This window comes from Echinops telfairi, unplaced genomic scaffold (assembly GCF_000313985.2).
Source record: "Echinops telfairi isolate 266 unplaced genomic scaffold, ASM31398v2 ScPeMD7_7400;HRSCAF=8409, whole genome shotgun sequence".
Classification (NCBI taxonomy): domain Eukaryota; kingdom Metazoa; phylum Chordata; class Mammalia; order Afrosoricida; family Tenrecidae; genus Echinops; species Echinops telfairi.
This window is the reverse complement of record NW_022111300.1, coordinates 52683883-52702705: the sequence shown is the minus strand read 5'-3', so window position 1 is coordinate 52702705 and position 18823 is coordinate 52683883.

The following is an 18823-nucleotide window of genomic DNA, read 5'->3' as shown; positions in this document are numbered from 1 at the left end:
CCAAGTCACTGATGATGTGCACAGATAGATATGTAGAAGCTCAGATTTCTGGTAGAAAAATAGCAAGTCAGGAACTTGAAGATTCTGGTAAGAATTTTTTCTCCCTAGCAAATCAATAGGAATTGTACTTCCAAATTAAAAGGCAATGGACATCGCTTCAGGATGTCTACCAATAGTGATTTCAGGGGATGTTTTAATGTTGACCCCTACACCGAATGAGAAAGAGTGGGTGGTAAAAGATAATAATGCTGTTGAATTACAAGTCTCTGTTGATTTTATGAAAAGCCTCATCATAGCAATAATAAGAAAACATTCCATTTTCGCTTCTCCTGGGGAGCCTCACAGAGAAGGAGTCACTATCCCAGGCACTCAGTGAATGGCTTAAGTCAGTGCCTCATAAAACATCTACGGCTGCAAGCGAATTGATTCTGACTTACAGGCACCTCACAGAACAGAGTAGGGACTGTGTCATCAGGCCTCTAAAGCTGTAATCTTCACAGACTACACGTTCCTACCACAGAGAGGCTGATGGGTTCGAACTGCCAACTTCCCAGTCAGGAACTGAGTGCTTTAGCTGCTGTGCTACCAAGGCCCCTAAAATGCCCATAGCGTATACCCGTTTCATGAATGCCCCCTCAGGAAGGTCAGCATGAACTTTTCCTTCATCATCGCTCTCCATTAGCAATCCGTCCTGACCTTCCATCCAGACCCCACCCAGGAGCCCTGGTGATGAAGTAGCTAAGCATTGGGCTGTTCATGGAAGGAAGGGTCAGTGACTGGAACCTACCAGCCACTGTTCAGGAGATGCCAGAGGCACTCTGCTTCCACAAAGATTACAGCCCTGGGTCCTTCCTAGGGCAGTTCTTCACTGTCTCACCTGTCAGCATCAAGCCAACAGCAATGGAAATACTTGCACTGTAAGCCTTACATATGAGGGAACCCACACATGAAATCAAACACACACACACACACAGATAAACCCAGACACACACTCAGCCTATGTATGTACCAGTAAATAAAATAAGTAGCCATAAGAGAGTCTGTGAAATAGGATGGCAATTTGAATTAGGATGGATTGAACTTTTCTCTCTCTCTCTCTCTCTCTTAGTATTTTCTCTCTGACACATATAGACACAAAAGGAATGTATCTAGGATAGGTGAGTGAATATTTTTTAAACTTATGAGATTCAGTCTCTCGTCATTGGAAGGAAACTCATTTTAATATTTTATTTTTAATTGCTCTGAGCAGCTCACATACTGGCTGTAGCAGAATATGAATTAATGAGATTTACCCAAATGGTTCTAGACACAAATGATGGGAAAGTCCAGGAAAATGTAAGGAACAAGATAGTAAAAGTCAAATAATTGGTTTGTAAGTATCACATGTATTCTAGGTACTGTGTTAACAGACTGCCCATGTCTGACATGAATTTTCACATGATATTGCCTGTGTGCATTCATGTTACCATGGGACAGGTGAAGACTCTAGGTCAACATCCACGTGAAGTGGCAGTGTCAAGAGGTATCATTCACAGAACTCTGTTCACAAGTGAAGGTATATTTCTCTCCATTGGTGGGTGAGGAGTCACTATGATCAGATTTAGCAGCATACCTCTTGCCACTCTGAATTCTCATGTTCTATGACATCATGACTTGAGAAATAATTTGTAGGATCCTTTTTTAGATAGTAAGGCCTCAAATTTCAGGAAGGATGGCTCTAACCTCCTTGATTAAATACTCACAGTCCATCAAAGGCATCCTGGGGATTCAGTGGCTAAGCATTTTGATACAAAGTAAGAGGCTGGCTTTGTTAACTCAGCTAGCAAAGACCAGGTGACCTGGATCCCACTAAGGATTCTGGTCTAGGAAACCCCTCAGGACAGTTCTACTCTGTTGCGTGCAGTTGATGTGAGTTGGAAGGAATTCGGTCACCTGACAACACATTCAGTCTGACCAAATTCACTGCCTTGCTATCTCACTATCCATATCTCCCTAGGCCTATCATTGTTCTCCTAAATGCTCCATGTGAATGATAGTGATGCAAAGTAAATACTGACAAATAAACTTATTTTTATAAAAATAATTACTCACCAAGAGTTGTTTGTAAGTAAAGTTTGAAGGTTATGTGCTCATAGTTTCCAGCTGAGGGAGTCACCAGAAACTTTTGGAAAGGATTCTAGATCTTCCTTTTAAACCTCAGAGGCATACGACTTAGTCACCTTTAGAAAAGATTTAATGGAAGAAAAGGATCATTCTCAGAGCCATAAAGTATGAAAAGGTTTTTTGTCAGTGCCTTTGCAAACTTTGGCTTCCTTTCTTGTCTTTAGAGGGGGCGGGAAACAAGGAAAAATGATTTTTATGACTTTTCCAGAATTTTAGTCTGGTTTCTTCCACAACGAAGATCATTTTCTAGTGGTATTTCCATTCAGAAAAGCCACAAACATTTTAATGTTTTTTTCCTCATGTGAATTTTAATGGAAAACAGTATTGAAATAAAAAGAAGCAAGCTGTTTGGGGATTGCCATGAGTGAAATTTGATGCTTTTTGGAATAAGTCTTTAACAGTGCTCGTTCAATTTGGCCTCAAGAACACTGACATTTAATTATTAGAGCTATTTAGGGGAAGAGTAGAAATAGAAATAAATCCTTGCTGCACCAAGCAGATCACCTTTCACAGATTTCACATAGCCTCACATGCCTGGCAACCATTTGGGCTGGCTCTTCGCGCAGGGAGTGGGGCATTTGTGTTGTGAAACAGAGCTCCTGGCGCTCGGCAAAACCAAAAAGCACAGTGCCACCAAGTCCACTGTGACTCATCAGGACCTTTAGCACAGCATTGAACTGGCCGCCCATAGAGGTTTCAAGGTTGTCGATCTTTAGGTAAACAGACCATCCCAACAGCTGCCAGGTTCAAACCACTAAACTTTGGGTTGGCACCATAGTGCTTTAACCATTGTGCCACCAGGTTGTTTGGCACACTGTTCTTAGAGTTTTCAGGTGCCTTTGAATCCTCATGGTCTCATATCATCTTAGGTAGGACAGAACAAAACCCTGCCTGCTTCTGTGCCATCCTTACTCTTGTTCCTCATTGGAGGAACTCTCTCGTTCCTCGAGCTCATTGTCACCGCCACTGTTTCAACCTGTCTGATTGAGGGCCTTTCATGTCATCGTTGGTCGTCTGCTTTACCCAGTGTGGTAGGGCTGGGGTGACTAGACAAACAAATCCAGTGGCATTCATGTGTGTGTAAATCATAGCTTTATATCAAGAAATGATTATATGTCACAAAAGCATCCCAGCCCACTCCAACTCAAACCTATAAGGCCAATATTAGTCCATAAGTACTCCTTCTGACTCACGCAGTCACAAGCAGTGATGCAGAATGCAGGACTATCACTGGCTGGTGGGTGCAAAGTCTTGTGGATCCAATAGCAGTGGATGCATCTTCAAGACTCTGGCAAGTGTCAGACTGGCTCGTAGGCATGAAGGTGAAGACAAAGAGAAGAACCAGGAGGTTCTCAAGGCCCTCCTTATGAGAAGGCCATACCCACAAGGAGGCATCATCAGGCTGTGACCTGATTACACTCCACTCCAACATGCATATATCTTCAAGTAGACATAAAAGTATGTAACTGCCATGCCCAGCAGGATGCTCTTTTTGGGAAACCATTCCTTCCTGATATCCTGCCCAAAGTACTTCAGATGAAGGCTCTCATCCTTGCTTCTAAGGAGCATTCTGGCTGTACTTCTTTCAGGACAACTATTCATTCTTCTGGTAGGCTAGGATATATTCAGTATTTTTGCCAATACTATGATTCAACGGTATCAATTCTTATGCTTTCTTTATTCATGGCTCAGCATTTTCATGCACATGAGGTGATTGAACATGCTATAAATATACTTCCTTTTTTTCCCTAGGACTTCTACTCCACCCTAATTCTGTCATTAAGATAGAAAGTAGCTTCAGGCCTTATTCACATCTCAACTATGTTGCTCTATTTTAAGTTAGTTTGAGTCTCAATGGATTGCATTAAACTTTCCAATATATATCACCATAGCCATTGCTGATTGGGTAAAGACATCAGAATTTTGTATCTCAAATGTATAAAATCCCATAGTCAAGAACATTTACATATTATATGCTTACTACTGATTTTCACACACTTTTATGCCTTGTACTAAAAAGCATAACTCATTTTAGGAATGCAAAATGAAACAATTTATGCATTTCTCAGTAAGTTAACCGAAGCTCAGCAGTTACAATAAGATCTGTGAAAGCTGGAGTCTGTGAAATGTAGAAACCTGTAGGAGGAGGAAAACTCAGATATTCCTCCCTGAGATAAGAGGGAGAAAGTCAATAGACTGCACCCTGACAAAGGCAGAAAATGAGGGAGACCCAGGAGACCAGCGCAGGCCCATCGAGTTACAGCTGTAACAGTTTGACCCTGTCCAGGACATATGCTCCCTCAGACTGTCGCATGTTTGTTTACCTGAAAAGTGCAGCCCTGATAGTGTCATTCATTTTAGAATATTACTTTACAACCGTCTTCCATTTCTAATATCAGTAAGGAATTAACTGTATGATCCTTTATTTGCATGAGATGCTTTGGCCAGTTTGAGAACTCAATGATTTCCTCAATGCCCAGATGGTAACACTCATTCATGATCTACCACAATGTAACTGTGTCCAGTTAGATAGTTGAGAGCCTCTGGAATGTACTCCCAGCCGATGGTAGCCAGCTACCCGCTTCAAGGTCAATTGGTAAGACTTAGGTCATTGGTTAGAACTAGGAACTTTGGAGGCAGAAATGGCTGTTCAACTGCTTCTAAAGTTAGGTTGAAGCCAGGAGAGACACGTAGGCCAAGCCCAGATTCCATCAGAGATTCTTAAGAAACTCCAGAGAGTTTATGAGGATGGCTGATATGCTGATATTTGACTTTCACTCAAGACTCATAATTAAATGGTGAACAATTCAGGAAAAAAGTTATGGCTCAAAACAGTGAAAGCTTTCCTCTTTACAAACTTTGAGCTCCACCAAAAAATATAAACCCATTGTCATCATTGAGTTGCCTCTGACTCATAGCTGTCCCATGTATCATGATGTAGAAGTGGATTCTATGAGATATTCCAGAATAGGATATTGGATAGAAGTGGATAGTCAGATCTTCCTTATGCAGTGCTTCCAAGAGAACTGACGATATGTTTTCACTTACATCTGTATCAAATAATAATAATAATAATAATAGAAATGCAACAAATGATAAAATAGTCCAGTTTCTAGCTATAGACCAATTGAGATGTTTTCTTTTTAATAAAAGAAGGAAACTTAAACCAAATATATTCTATTATCTTTAAGGGGGATTCTGAAGTCACACGTCTCTTGTCAGGTTGAGTGAGAACTGCTCCCTAGGGTTTCTGAGTCTGTAAATTTTTACAGGAGCAGGCAGCCTCATCTTTTTCCTTCAGAGTGCCAGGTGGTTTAGAATTGGCAGCCTGAACATAATCTACTGCACACTTCCTATATTAGGAAATATTAATATTTTAGAGATGGGAGGAAGAGGGGCTCACACAACCCAATTTCATTATTTTACATATGAGGAAGCTGAAGCCAGGAGAGTGAATGACTAGCCTTATGCAGCAAAGAGAGAAAGTATCCGAACCAAAGTTCCAACCATGAGCCTTGGTTTGATGATCATCTGCCTTGTCTCTTAGATCACTGATCACTACAAGTCCTCTTGCAAAGTTCTATATAAAACAAAACAAAAACAAACAAACAGACAATACATTTCAATATGTTAAGAGCATGGAAGTCAATTCAGACTGAATATGCAGTGGTAGCATTCCCAAAGAATCTGTGAGAGCCTAGAAGAACACAGAAATATGTTCTTAAGGCTTCTCTGAAGAGCAAGCTCTCCGCCACGTCCAGGAGTCACCTCTGACTGCCACTGGCCATTGGAGCTCTTGCACTGATGACACTGGCTGACTGGATGCCCTGAAGCACTGTGCTTGCCATCTCACCGATTCCTGGCATGCCTGTGTCGCAACGCTGTTGAGAGATGGCAACACAGTTCTGGGCTGGGAGGTGGCAAATTAAATCTCACCTCCATGCTCAATAAGTAAAAACGTTGAACAATAATTGTCTGCACCTCAAGTACCTAAGGCTTTTTCTCTCATTTAAAGAAATCAGAGTTCCTTTATATAAATTAATTTGGTTATATTATGTCTTTTAGGTTATTTGTGGTAAATTTATACTCTCAAAATTAAAACAGAAGACTATTCTAGTTTGAAGTCTGATAGGCTGTTTAATATCATTGAGATTTGAAAGAGAAAAACAAAAACAAAAAATTTAATAATGGGATAATATTAGTAAAATCTTGAGCATATCAGGAACAACTTAAAATTTCCTTTTTGTTTTGTCTGCCTTATGTCCAATCTTGATAAATTTAAGTACCACAAAGTTTTCTAGATTGGGTATTTACACTAGACAAATTGGAGGCATTTAGATAAAGAAAAATGAAGATAAATTAAATAATGGCTCCTCTATAACTGAAAGTGAGTTACAATCCTCCCTGCCATTCAGTGGATTCTGACTCATAGTGAGCCTACAATAGAGGAGAGTAGCCGTTTGAGTCTCTAAGATGGTAAATGTCTATGGGGGTAAAAAGCCTCATCTTTCTCTCTCAGAGCACCTTGTGGATTTGAACTATTGACCTTGCACACACACAAATAATTCTAACTCAAGGGGTACTGTCCTACATATTATGCAACAACATGTGAGCTAATTACTAGGGGACTAAAGTAGAGAGAGAAAACATTTCTGAATGTTTGGCTATAGGAGATATTAGGATACACGAGTGGAGCCTTATCTGACAAGAAAATATGGAGGCAAATCATCACACAGTGAGAAAACTAATGCCAAAATCCCAGAGAAGACCAGATGTGTTTGTGGAGAGGTGTGTGTGTGTGTTCTGGGGACTTATTAATGCAACTCTTCTTTTTTTTTCCCCAGGCCGAGAAATTTGTACTCTCTTCTTCGTTATTAATGGAAGAGAAATTCAGTCAGATTGTTGATTCAGACAATTTTATGAGGCAAGAAATAAGGGAAAATTGAGTCTTTGAAATAACAATAACAAAAATAGATATATTTTTCATTCATTCATTTGCCTACAAAGAGTTGTTCAGTGTCCACCACATGCCAGGTCATGCTCTGGCCCAGGAGTAAGTGACAAATGAGGCTGACACAGTGTTCACGGAGAACTCACGCCAGTGGAGGCAGACACATGGGGACAATAATGGTAAATGAGACAAATTGTTTGATAGTACCATTATTACTATAAAAGCAATAGATTATGTAAGAGTGTGATGTGAGCTAATGGGGCAAAAACCAAATCAAGGAAGCAAATTGAATTTAGGATCATGTGGGCAAATGAAGAGTATGAGCTTTATACTCCTAAAACTGATTTCTGAAGGACTGAAAATAGATACCTTTGATGAAGAAGTTACATTACTCAGGCAAAAGATAGAACCCCAAGGAATTACATTGCAGCCCTTGCAACTGCACGTGAAAGCTGGCTATTGAATGGGGAAGGCCCAAGGAGAACTGGTGCATTGGAATTATGGTATCGGTGAAGAATATTGTATGTACCAGGAACTCCCTAAAGAACAAGCAATTTTTGTCTTAACAGAAGTACTGCCAAAGTGTTCCTTGGAAGCAAGAGTGACAAGACATCTTCTCATCTGTTTTGGACAGGTTGTCAGTAGGGACTGGTCCCTGAAGAAGTTTGCCGGAGGGCCAGCCAAAAAGAGGAAGGCCCTCGAAGAGGTGGATTGAAGTAGTGGCCGACACAATGGACTCCAACGTCCCGGCGATTGGGAGGATTGCGCAGGACTGGGCAACATTTCCTTTAGTTGTACGAGGGTGACTGTGAGTGGGCATCAATTTGATTGCGCTCATCAGCCACCTATCCAATGAGACTTTTGTGTGAGGGGCACATTTAGTTTTATCTCTAAGAAAAAGATCCTAATAAAGAAAATACAGTGAAAGTGATTTTAAGGAATTCTGACTGCACAATGGCTGTAGCACTCTGATACTAATCAAAATGTCCAGGGTTCAAACCCATTCACCTCTGTCCTAAATGGTCACTAGGGGTCAGAAAGGGCTTGGTAAAGGTAAGTGGGGGAGGAGGTTGGGGAGAGGTGCTAAAATACCTTCAGTAATCTGGAGATTATGTGATGTACCTCATCATGTTATCATTAAACTGATGGGATTACAAAGCATAAAGTCTCACAGAGCACTCTGCCATGGTTACATATTTCAGAATGCGTGGAAATATTTCATAATTATAGTCACAGTGTACATGGTGATGTTCTAAAAAAAAGTGAGTCAGCCTTAACACACCATGATTTCTCACAAACGTAAGTTTCAACAGCTCTTTAAAGCAGGTTGAACACTTCACACGTCTCACCCAGCGACTATCCTCCCTCCTTTAGGTCGCATTTACACATTCCCCTCTTGAAGTCTGGCTTTGACTGACACCAGTGATTGAATAGGTCTTAATTATTGCCCTGTAAGCATGAGTGGTTCTATAACCACAGCCCCAGAAGAGTGTATGATTTCATCCCACAAAGACTCGTTAAGGACCTCACAGAGGCAGAGAGGCCTTTGTCTAAGGAGTTGGACTGGGTGTGTTTTATTTTATTCTTAAGCAAAAGGTCCTTTGCTTCTCTACCCATTACTGTTCCCCACTGCAATAGCCCCAAGCTAACAAATAGCTGCCGTGTAGTCACCACCAATTTTTCTAAGACTGCATCGGAAAATTAAAATTCTCCCAAGAAACACATAGCCCAGAGACCTGTGTGAAGTCATGTTTGCCACCCCCAGAGCAGGGAGACAGACACTCCTAGTCTGCTTCTCACCCAGCTTGCTGAGGAATCTATAGCTCATCACTGAAATATTGCCCGGGGACCCATCTGGTGACTACAGGCTCGGCTGCTTCTCTGGGACTGTGTTCAATAGGTTGCAATGGATATTGTTTTTCAGAGCTGTTGGTTGTTGGTTTTTCATTTTTTTGTTTTTTCAATCCTGTATATTATTTGATTTTTTTTTAAATCTGAGTAACACGAGCAAGTGCAATGATCTTTAATATGAGTCTTTTCCTAGAAAGGATCAAATGGCAAAAAACAGTGACAGAAAGGACTTCCTGGATACAGATTTTATACTTCTGAAGGAGGAAGAAGACTGGGGCTAAAAGAGATGACATGCTCCTCAGCCTTCATCTCTGGCAGGCTGTAGCTCTCAATGAGACTCAAATGCCATTGAAAACAAAGATGGGCCTAGGAATCGTCTTCCATCTCATTGTCCTCTTGAAGTAGCTCAGGGAGCTAAACCTTCCGTGCAGATGCCTGCAGACCTAATTAGCATACCCTCCACAGGTGCTGGTTAGCAGTATTTGCCAACAGGCTTTGAAAGATAGCTAAATGTCCCTAAATAGTTAGGAATTTACTTAATTACATAATGAGCCTCAGATGCTAGCTTCACAATGAAACCAGCAAGAATAGTGATCATAACATTATTACAGTACATTTCTATGGCCATTTCCACCCAGAGGGGGTGTAAGAAACGCTAATTTAACAGCCTCCTTTTTAAAGGCTGCGGCTGCTATGGTAATAGTACATATCCTTATTACTATTATTGCTAGTACTTTCTCTGACCGCTGTGCTAAAGACGTTTCACGCTTTGTCTCATTTGATTGTCAGAACAACTCTTAGCTGAGGTACCAGGACGATTCCCGTTTTGTAAAACTAATTTTATGGAACTATGAGAGTGTTACGTTCAATAGCAGAGTCAAGCGTGGCAGTTGATGGACCATGAGTTAGGAGACCGGAATTGAATCTCTCTCGCCCCCACACACTCCGTCCAGAGCAGTGATAAAGCAATCTACTGAGAGAAATGGGTTTGCAACTCCGTTTCTTCCCTAAGAGTCCCGGCACGGTCAGACCAGGTCTTAGGTGTTCTTCGGCTCACCAGAAAAGGGGGAACATGAGAGAGAATGCCCTGGACAGTCATTGGTTTTGTATTTTTGCTGTTGTTGTTTTGTCTTTGTTTTTCCTTTGTTTTGTGGAGCCTTCATCTCCCCATTGCTCCAATAAGATTTCACTCTTTGGATATAATTCCATGTGACAAAGTAAGACTTGCCTTAGAGGATTTCTGAGCCTGGAGCCCTGAAACCACCAGATCGCCTTGTCTTTTCTCCCAGGGAGCTGCTGGTTCCAACTCCATGGACCTTTTGGTTTATAGCAAAGGGCTTAGCCACCTTCATACCGACCAGGCTCCTTCAAGATGTCACTAGCGCTCTAGACTATGAGTCACATAGCTTGAGGCCCCAGCAGTTTTAAGGAGCTGGGAAAAGCCAAACCTTGGTGGGAAAAAGATGGGCGCCAGACATGTGAAGCTCCCAGCGTGCCTTTTCACTGCAAAACTGCAGGCGCGTTCATTCGTTTTACAAACCAGACTTTTGTGAAAGCCTTCATTTGACATTTAAAAGCAAAATAAAATTATTATGCAAGGTAAGATTTCTTTTTTCTTTCTTTTTTTTAAATAAATCATTTTACTGAGGGCTCTCACAGCTCTGATAACAATCCATACATCTATTGTATCAAGCACATTTGTACATAGGTTGCCATCATCTTTTCCAAAACATTTCTTTCTACTTGAGCCCTTGGTATCAGCTCCTCCCTCCCCCTCCCTCTCTCACCCTCCCACCTTCGTGACCTCTTGATACATTATAAATTATTATTATTTTCATATAATAATATGAAATACCATCTGCTATCTCCCTTCACCCACATTCAGTGTCCCCCTTGGGGGGTGGGGGATGGGGTTATGCATTAATTATTTCCATCAGTTTCCCCCTTTTTTCCCCTTATCCCTCCATGGTATTACTACTCCCATTACTATTCCTGAGGGGGTTATCTGTCCTGGATTCCGTGTGTGGAGGGCTCTTATCCATACCAGTGTACATGCTCTGTTCAAGCTGGATTTGTAAGGTAGAACTGGGGTCACCGTATTGGGAGTGGTGGTGGTGGAACCATTAAAGAACTAGAGAAATGTTGTGTGTTTCATCGAAGGTAAGTTTTCATATGCCTTATAGTTCTGGGGTTTTATGATTCTCTATACCATCACAAAGTTCAGAACACTGGAAGATTTAAAGAACAAGAGAGTAGGGAAAAAGCTAGCAATTTCTTCTCACTTTATTTCCTGCTGTGCATTGCTACTATCATCACCAACAGTCCAGGAAGGCAAGATCCAGTATGGTTCATCCCCTACCTTACCCATTTACTCCCAAATACCCAAACACACATGTCCTAGGGTGTACCAGTCCCTAATCTAAATAGGAGGCAAAGATCCACAGGAGATCCCTTTGTCTATAGATGTTTTAAGTGCATCTTTTTTTCCAATAAATAAGAAGCAACACACCCTTCTACATTGTGACAGTATTCGAAGAGGGACAGAAACATCTTGGCCCAATGGTGGTAGACTAAAACATCACGTTATAAACTCTGAGGTGGGGTGGGTGTGATAGTTAGGTTTTGTGTCCACTTGTCTAGGTCAAGGTTTCCAGAACTTTGACAGTAATCCCTCATCATGGGATCTAATAACATAAGCAACTCTGTGAGCAACCAGCTATTGTGACGGAGGGCAGCCACCATACTTAGATCACACCCTTACTGAAATTGGAAGAAAGACTTCATGGGTGTGTGGCCAGCTTGTTTTTAAGGAGACTTTATGGGAACGCTTGTGACTTCTAATGAAATTGGATCTTGAATCTGGTTCTTCAACCTTCTGCCATATTGCCTGCCAATCACAGGGATAATCAGTGCACTTTCAACCTTGGATTCATAGTTGACCTCCACCAGCTTGGTGTCTGCCTGCTTTTTCTTCCTTTATTTTGGTTCATCAGCCCCATAGCTACACGAGTCAGGAGAAAGTTCCAGGTTACCATCTGATCCACAGTCTTGAACTGGACTAGATTTACTTGCTTCTACAATTGTGTGAGCCATTTCTTGATATAAATCTCTATATACTTGCACATATAATCATCATTGATTTTTCTTCTCTAGAGAACCAAGTTTAACATATGGGCAAATATATGACATTTTTAACTTAAAATCAGCAATATTTCTAAGTTTTATTTATTCTGGAACTTTTTTTTTAGCTTCTCATGTTCTCAGAAATAATTAATTTACTGAATTCAGTATGCCCTTTTCCTCTTAATTTTCTAGAAACTGTGGAATATACACTGTCATCGTGGCTTTGAGATCTTTTCCCAGGACACCAGAAGTCCCCTTTTTGGTATATATTTGTGTAAGAAACAGCAGCATGGACACTTAGGTGCAAAATTGCAAATAAAGCTGGAAGGAAAGATGGCAGAAAGCTCCTGATCCACAGTTTTCTCACAGCTTGTACAATCAGGGAGGCAGCTAAGGTGTCATAGTCCCACTAGTGACCTTGTTTAGATGTGAACTCATCATTCTGTCCAGATTGCTGGCCAGTAGTCCCATGGCTCCACCTGACTACTTCCCGGGAGTTGTCTGCCTGAAGTCAGTACGCTGATGTTGTTCCTGCTCTTGTTGAGGCGTTTGGCCATCAAGTTAGCTCTGATTCACAGTGCCCATATGTAGAACAAAGCACTGGTCTGAGCCACTTCCATCTGTGGTATCCAAAGCTCCATACTCACTGCAATCCAGTCCATTCTGACTCTATCCAAGAGCCCAGGGAAGAATTGTCCCAGTGCGTTTGAGATGGTAACTGTTTACAGGAGTAGAAAGCCTATCCTCTCTCCCACAGAGCGGCTGGTGGTTTCCAACTGCTGACAGTTAAGAGCCCACCTCAGAAGCCACTTCACGACCAGGCACCCGAATTGAAGTCTAGGAGTCATCATTGAAACTCCAACTTTAAACAATATCTTAGGAAAAGAGGTAACAATTCTGGAAAGATGAAAGACAGATTTTTAAAATTACTATCTTACCTCTGATTGAATACATCTTTAATTGTGTGCACCCCCTCAAACTTCCCCTAAAAAAGACAAGGTCCTTTTCTTTACATTTATGGCAAAGAGGCACTCTATCACCATCCTGTTCATTTTTAGAGTAAAGACAAACTCTGAAAGAGAACAACCAACCGAGTGTTCACTGAGGCCAAGGCTGCAGACTTCCCAAGCCTTCGGGTGGCTCTCAGCCGTCCTCTTAGTCAACGTGCAGAGCTCATCTCTGTCCCCTTGACTTGAAACACCTCAAGCACAGTTGCCATTGTGAGGGAGCCACAGGACTGAGCGCCGTTTCTGCGTGCATAGCGGCACAGTGGGCCAGAGCGCACTCAATGGCACCCAAGAACCGCAACCTTGAGACCCATGGAAGCCCTCTCAAAGGCTGACCAAGCTTCTGGTATAGTGTCCTTGTGGCTATTTGCCTTGGAGTCCATTTCCAACCACAATGACCCTGGAGAAAGCGCTGCCCCGTCCTGCCTCAGTCTCACCGTGGGGAATTTGCCGCAGTTCACTGCGATCGCTACTGTGTATTTTGAGTTCCTTCTGACCTGGGGACGTGCTTTCCAGCACTGGAGCAGACAGTGTTCTGTTGTGATGTATGGGATTTCCATTAGTTGGTTGTCAGAAGTAGATTCCCAGGCCTTTCTTCCTAATCTGTTTAAGTCTGTAAGCTCTGCTGAAACCTGTCCACCACGGGTGTCCCTACTGGCATTAGAAATGTTGGTGGCATAACTTCTGGCATCAAAACAGCATTGACTGACCACTGCAATGCAACAAATTAACAAGTGAATGGGATGGTGGTTGCTAGTTTTACAACTCCAAGATATTTTTTCTGCAGGGACTCAGGCCATCCTTCGGAAATGGAAACATCAAGCAAAATAGTTTCCCGATCTCTAAGTCTCTGTGGGAGTTTACCCGAAGCACTTGGGCCCAAGTTGTATATGCCTTCTTCCCAAACAGATACGGGTAGTTTTGACTTCTTCTTCTAAATAAAGGTAATTAATTACCTGACACAAATGCCCACCTCAATTACCAGGTGAATTGCGGATGGATTGTGTGCACTAACGATGATTTCAAGTCTCCTTATTGAGCACCAGTCACCATTTATTTTGAGAACATGAATGAAAGGGTGGCGTATCTGCCTAGCTAGAAGAATGGGAGACAATCCTTTGGGTCTTTTCAGCCTTACGAGTGCATTGGCTTCTGGGTACAGACAGTCTGAGTTAATGCTTATTCAGCAATGTTGTTGTGAGCTTCTGTTTGGTTTATTTTGACTCATCGCAAGCCTATGTGACCAAATAGAACTCCCCATAGGGTTATCTACACTGTCATCTGTACAGACACAGATCTGGACCACCTGGTCTTTCTCCCAGAAAGATCCATGGGGTAGGTCTGCACCTCCAACCTTTCAGTCAGCAGAAAAATGCTTAACCATGGTGTTAGGCTGCAAGGGGTGCTAAAACTGTTGTCTCCTTTGCAGAAACAATCTACTGGGTTGCCAGAGGGCTTTACTTTTAGTTCTTTTACTCAAAGCCTATGTCTTGGGCTGTGTTCTCTAGAAGAGCACAGCAAGTGAAGCAGATTTGTAAATATATAGAGATAAATTTATTTCAAGATGACTCACATAACTGTGGATGCTGGCAAGACCCAAACCCATGGGTCAGGCTGTAGACTGGAAGCTCCTCCTGACTCATGGGTTTGCAGAAGCTGACATACTGAGAATACACAGGTCGAGGAGCAGGCTACTAGCTCATGGGGAGCTGTGGGAGCTGGAGAACATGAAACCTGAAAGTCAGGCAACAGGCTTCTGGCTCAAGTCTCAAGACCCGGAGGTCAGAGTGTGATGAGGCTAATGCAGGATAAAGAGAGAGTATAAGAGATTTGCCAGACTGTCCATTTATACACTGAATATAAGCCACACCTCCCAAGAACCTCCCTTTCAACTGGTAAGCTGCTCAGATTAGATCACAAAGTACAGAATAATGACATAACATCTGTCAAACCATTGAAACTTATGTCCTATTCAAGTTGACATTTAGCATTAACCATCACAAACTGTAATGTCAATTCCAAAGTGGGGTGTGGGGTGGAGAGTGGGGGAGGCTCCTAATCAATTATCCTAGAATAAATGCATCATAATTTTGCATAGCATCCAACATCTATCTGGCACAGTCAGCAGCCACATAAATCAAGTGATCACAGTTAATCATGCCGAGCATGGTGGGGCATCTAGAATATAGCTAGGGATGCTTCAGAGGTTCGGTTGGCTTCAATTGAAATATCCCATGAGTATTTTAGTAAGATGATGTTTAGAGTGAGGAAAGATAGTATCAGACTTCTGAAAAATTTTCTAGATGAAAATTGTCATGGTTATGCTTTGCAATACAGAAATTGAAGCTATTGACCACCCACTCCTTATATAGTGGTTCTAGTGACCACCCACTTCTCATATAGTGGTGCTAGAGAAAGAGAGACAGAAAAGGACCTTCAGATTATCCAAGAGCATTTTCTTAGTTCACCTAACCAGGAGAGTCCACAGTGGCCTACCTTTTGGAAGTATCTTTGAGTTACTTTTATTTCTAATTTAACTGACTTTAACCCCTTCCCACCCACATACTCATTTTTGCATGTGAAAAGGGGTTTCCGTTTAAAATAACCGACTTTTTTTTCTTTTATTTTCTTTTATTTTTTATTTTATTTATTTTTATTTTATTTTATTTATTTTTATTTTATTTTAAAAAGTAAATAACTACTCGAAATAATTACTATACACCAAGAGCAACACTTCTGTTCAAAGACAAACTATGTTGCAAACCCCTTTTAAAAATAAATGTTTGATAATTGTGTAACATTTATATTTAATTTTGATGCAGTGCAAATGTGATAAGATTTTCTTTTTGTTTTAGATGTTTTTCGGAACTATTTAGAGTAAGAGATAACAAAATTTCACTAAATCTCTTGTTGCCCTTCAATAATCTTCCTTCAAATATGAAGATACTGTTGACTGTGATTTGTAACAGCCTGGTAACATCAGTGTGTTATCAGAACTCTGTAAATTCAAGTTAGGATCCACTTGATCCCACTAAAAGTATGAGAATATAGTTAAATATTTTATCTTCTTGATGGACATTTTCTTCTATGTTCCAGTAGTCATGGGAACACCTGTCCCACAGTAGACAAGTATGTCTGAGTTCACCAAATAAGCTGCTATTTAGATAGTAATATGTCAAATTTATAACAAAAGCTTAAGCATCATTAAAGGAAAAATGAAGCTATTTTTCTTGACAATTAAAAAAAGATTGCTTAGATTATTTAAGAAAATAAAGTGGAAGAGTGAATATGAAACCATAAAAGGAAATCACGTTGAGACTGAAGGGAAATATCTTGGCCTGAGCAGCTGAATTCCAGCAGGATGCTGTATTCATTTGGCAAATCATAGCATCATTTGCTCACATATGGTAGGCTTGAAGTCTTCTTGCTTATATTTTTAAGAGTTAAAAAGGATTTGGAATAGGAACAAATTAAATGTGGATCCCGGTTTACTTGGTTATTTTCTCAAGGCATCTAAAACGTTGAACAAAAAATAAGATATGACTATAAGTATAATTATAGGATAAAGCTATAACAATTATAAAAGGATTTTACATTTAGGAATTAAATATAAATAAAATTAGGTAAAGTGACATCAATTCAACATAGATCGTGTAATATGTGCCTGGCTCAGCCAGTTGGTGGAGTCGAACTCACAGTGACCTCACTTGAGGGAGGGAATGGAACTTCCTCCCTTAATCTTTTCAGGAGAGAGCTCTGGTGGCCCTGGTGGGGAGGGTTGGGGCTGCTAACCACCAAGTCAGGATTCCTCGTCCAGCAGCTGCTCATAGGGAGAAAGATGAGGCTTACTGCTCTACTAAAGATTTATAGTCTCAAGAGTGCTAAGGCTAGTTGATATGAGTCATAATCCACTCAGTGCGCCGGGTTTGGGTTTTATAATCTTTATTTCCATACAGTCACTAAGAGAGTTGCAGCCACCAACTCTTGATTAGCAGTTAAGCCCAAAATTGTCCAGCCACCCAGACTCCTTAACCAGACACTAATCTTCCTCTGACTCAGAAGGTAATTTACCCTGCAGACAACCCAGCTGGTGTGGAGAAAAGGAGAAGCTCAGTCAATACAGGCTACCACTGGAGACAGCTGATGCAGACAGGATGGTCCCATGCCCCTCTGATGTGATATGTGGATACCCGAAGCATTTTTAAGGATGAAGGGGAAAAAACCCAAGAAACAAAAACAAAAAAAAACTTGAATTAGAACAGGAAGAAGTAACTGTGTAAATTTCTTTAAAATGTAAACGTTAAAAGAGTCCACTTGTATAATGAGCATCCCTTAAAACAAAACACAGAAACTAACAATGAAACAGAGACTATACAGAATTCTTGTTCCCTAGAGCACAAAATGTCTTCTAATTTAATACCAATGTCAGCATTTTCAGGGAACAAAATATAGGGTTCTAAAATAGTTTTTAACTAGAGCTTTCCAGAACTTAAAATTGAGCAAGAGCATTGCCATGGCTGATTTGTTCTAACATGCTTTGCAAAGATGTGACATTTTAAAATAATTTGATCATGAGATAGTGGTCAATGGTAGCCTTCAGTCAGATCTTCTGCTTGGCTTGTATATAACTTATCTATGTCTTGCATGTATATATGTAGGTTAAAAAGCATTGATGTGAATATATAACAGGTATATGTGTATTCTCACTCACTGCCATTAGCAAAAGTGAGTCTCTGAAAGTGTAACTCTTCACTGGAGTAGAAAGTCTCCTCTTGCTCCTGAGTTGCAGCTGATGGTTCCAACTGCTGACCTTGTGATTTGTGACCCACCACCTACGTGTATGTGTACATATACATGTATTTATCTCATATGCACATGCATGAAACCACATGTCCATATATAAAGTTATATAAGTTCATATTTATATACATATATAGGCTTTAAAAAATAATAACCTAGTGTTTTTGTCTCCGATGGAGAATGACTCAGCTCTCCCCTTCCCATCAAGCTGGAGGAAGGACCTAACTAAGTTCAAGAAGATGAATATAATTTTTATCTTTTTATTCCCTCTGTTTCTTCCCATATCATTTTGCATTGTTTCTTAACCTTTTTTCCTCTATCTACTGTAATGTCAATTCCAAAGTGGGGTGTGGGGTGGAGAGTGGGGGAGGCTCCTAATCAATTATCCTAGAATAAATGCATCATAATTTTGCATAGCATCCAACATCTATCTGGCACAGTCAGCAGCCACATAAATCAAGTGATCACAGTTAATCATGCCGAGCATGGTGGGGCATCTAGAATATAGCTAGGGATGCTTCAGAGGTTCGGTTGGCTTCAATTGAAATATCCCATGAGTATTTTAGTAAGATGATGTTTAGAGTGAGGAAAGATAGTATCAGACTTCTGAAAAATTTTCTAGATGAAAATTGTCATGGTTATGCTTTGCAATACAGAAATTGAAGCTATTGACCACCCACTCCTTATATAGTGGTTCTAGTGACCACCCACTTCTCATATAGTGGTGCTAGAGAAAGAGAGACAGAAAAGGACCTTCAGATTATCCAAGAGCATTTTCTTAGTTCACCTAACCAGGAGAGTCCACAGTGGCCTACCTTTTGGAAGTATCTTTGAGTTACTTTTATTTCTAATTTAACTGACTTTAACCCCTTCCCACCCACATACTCATTTTTGCATGTGAAAAGGGGTTTCCGTTTAAAATAACCGA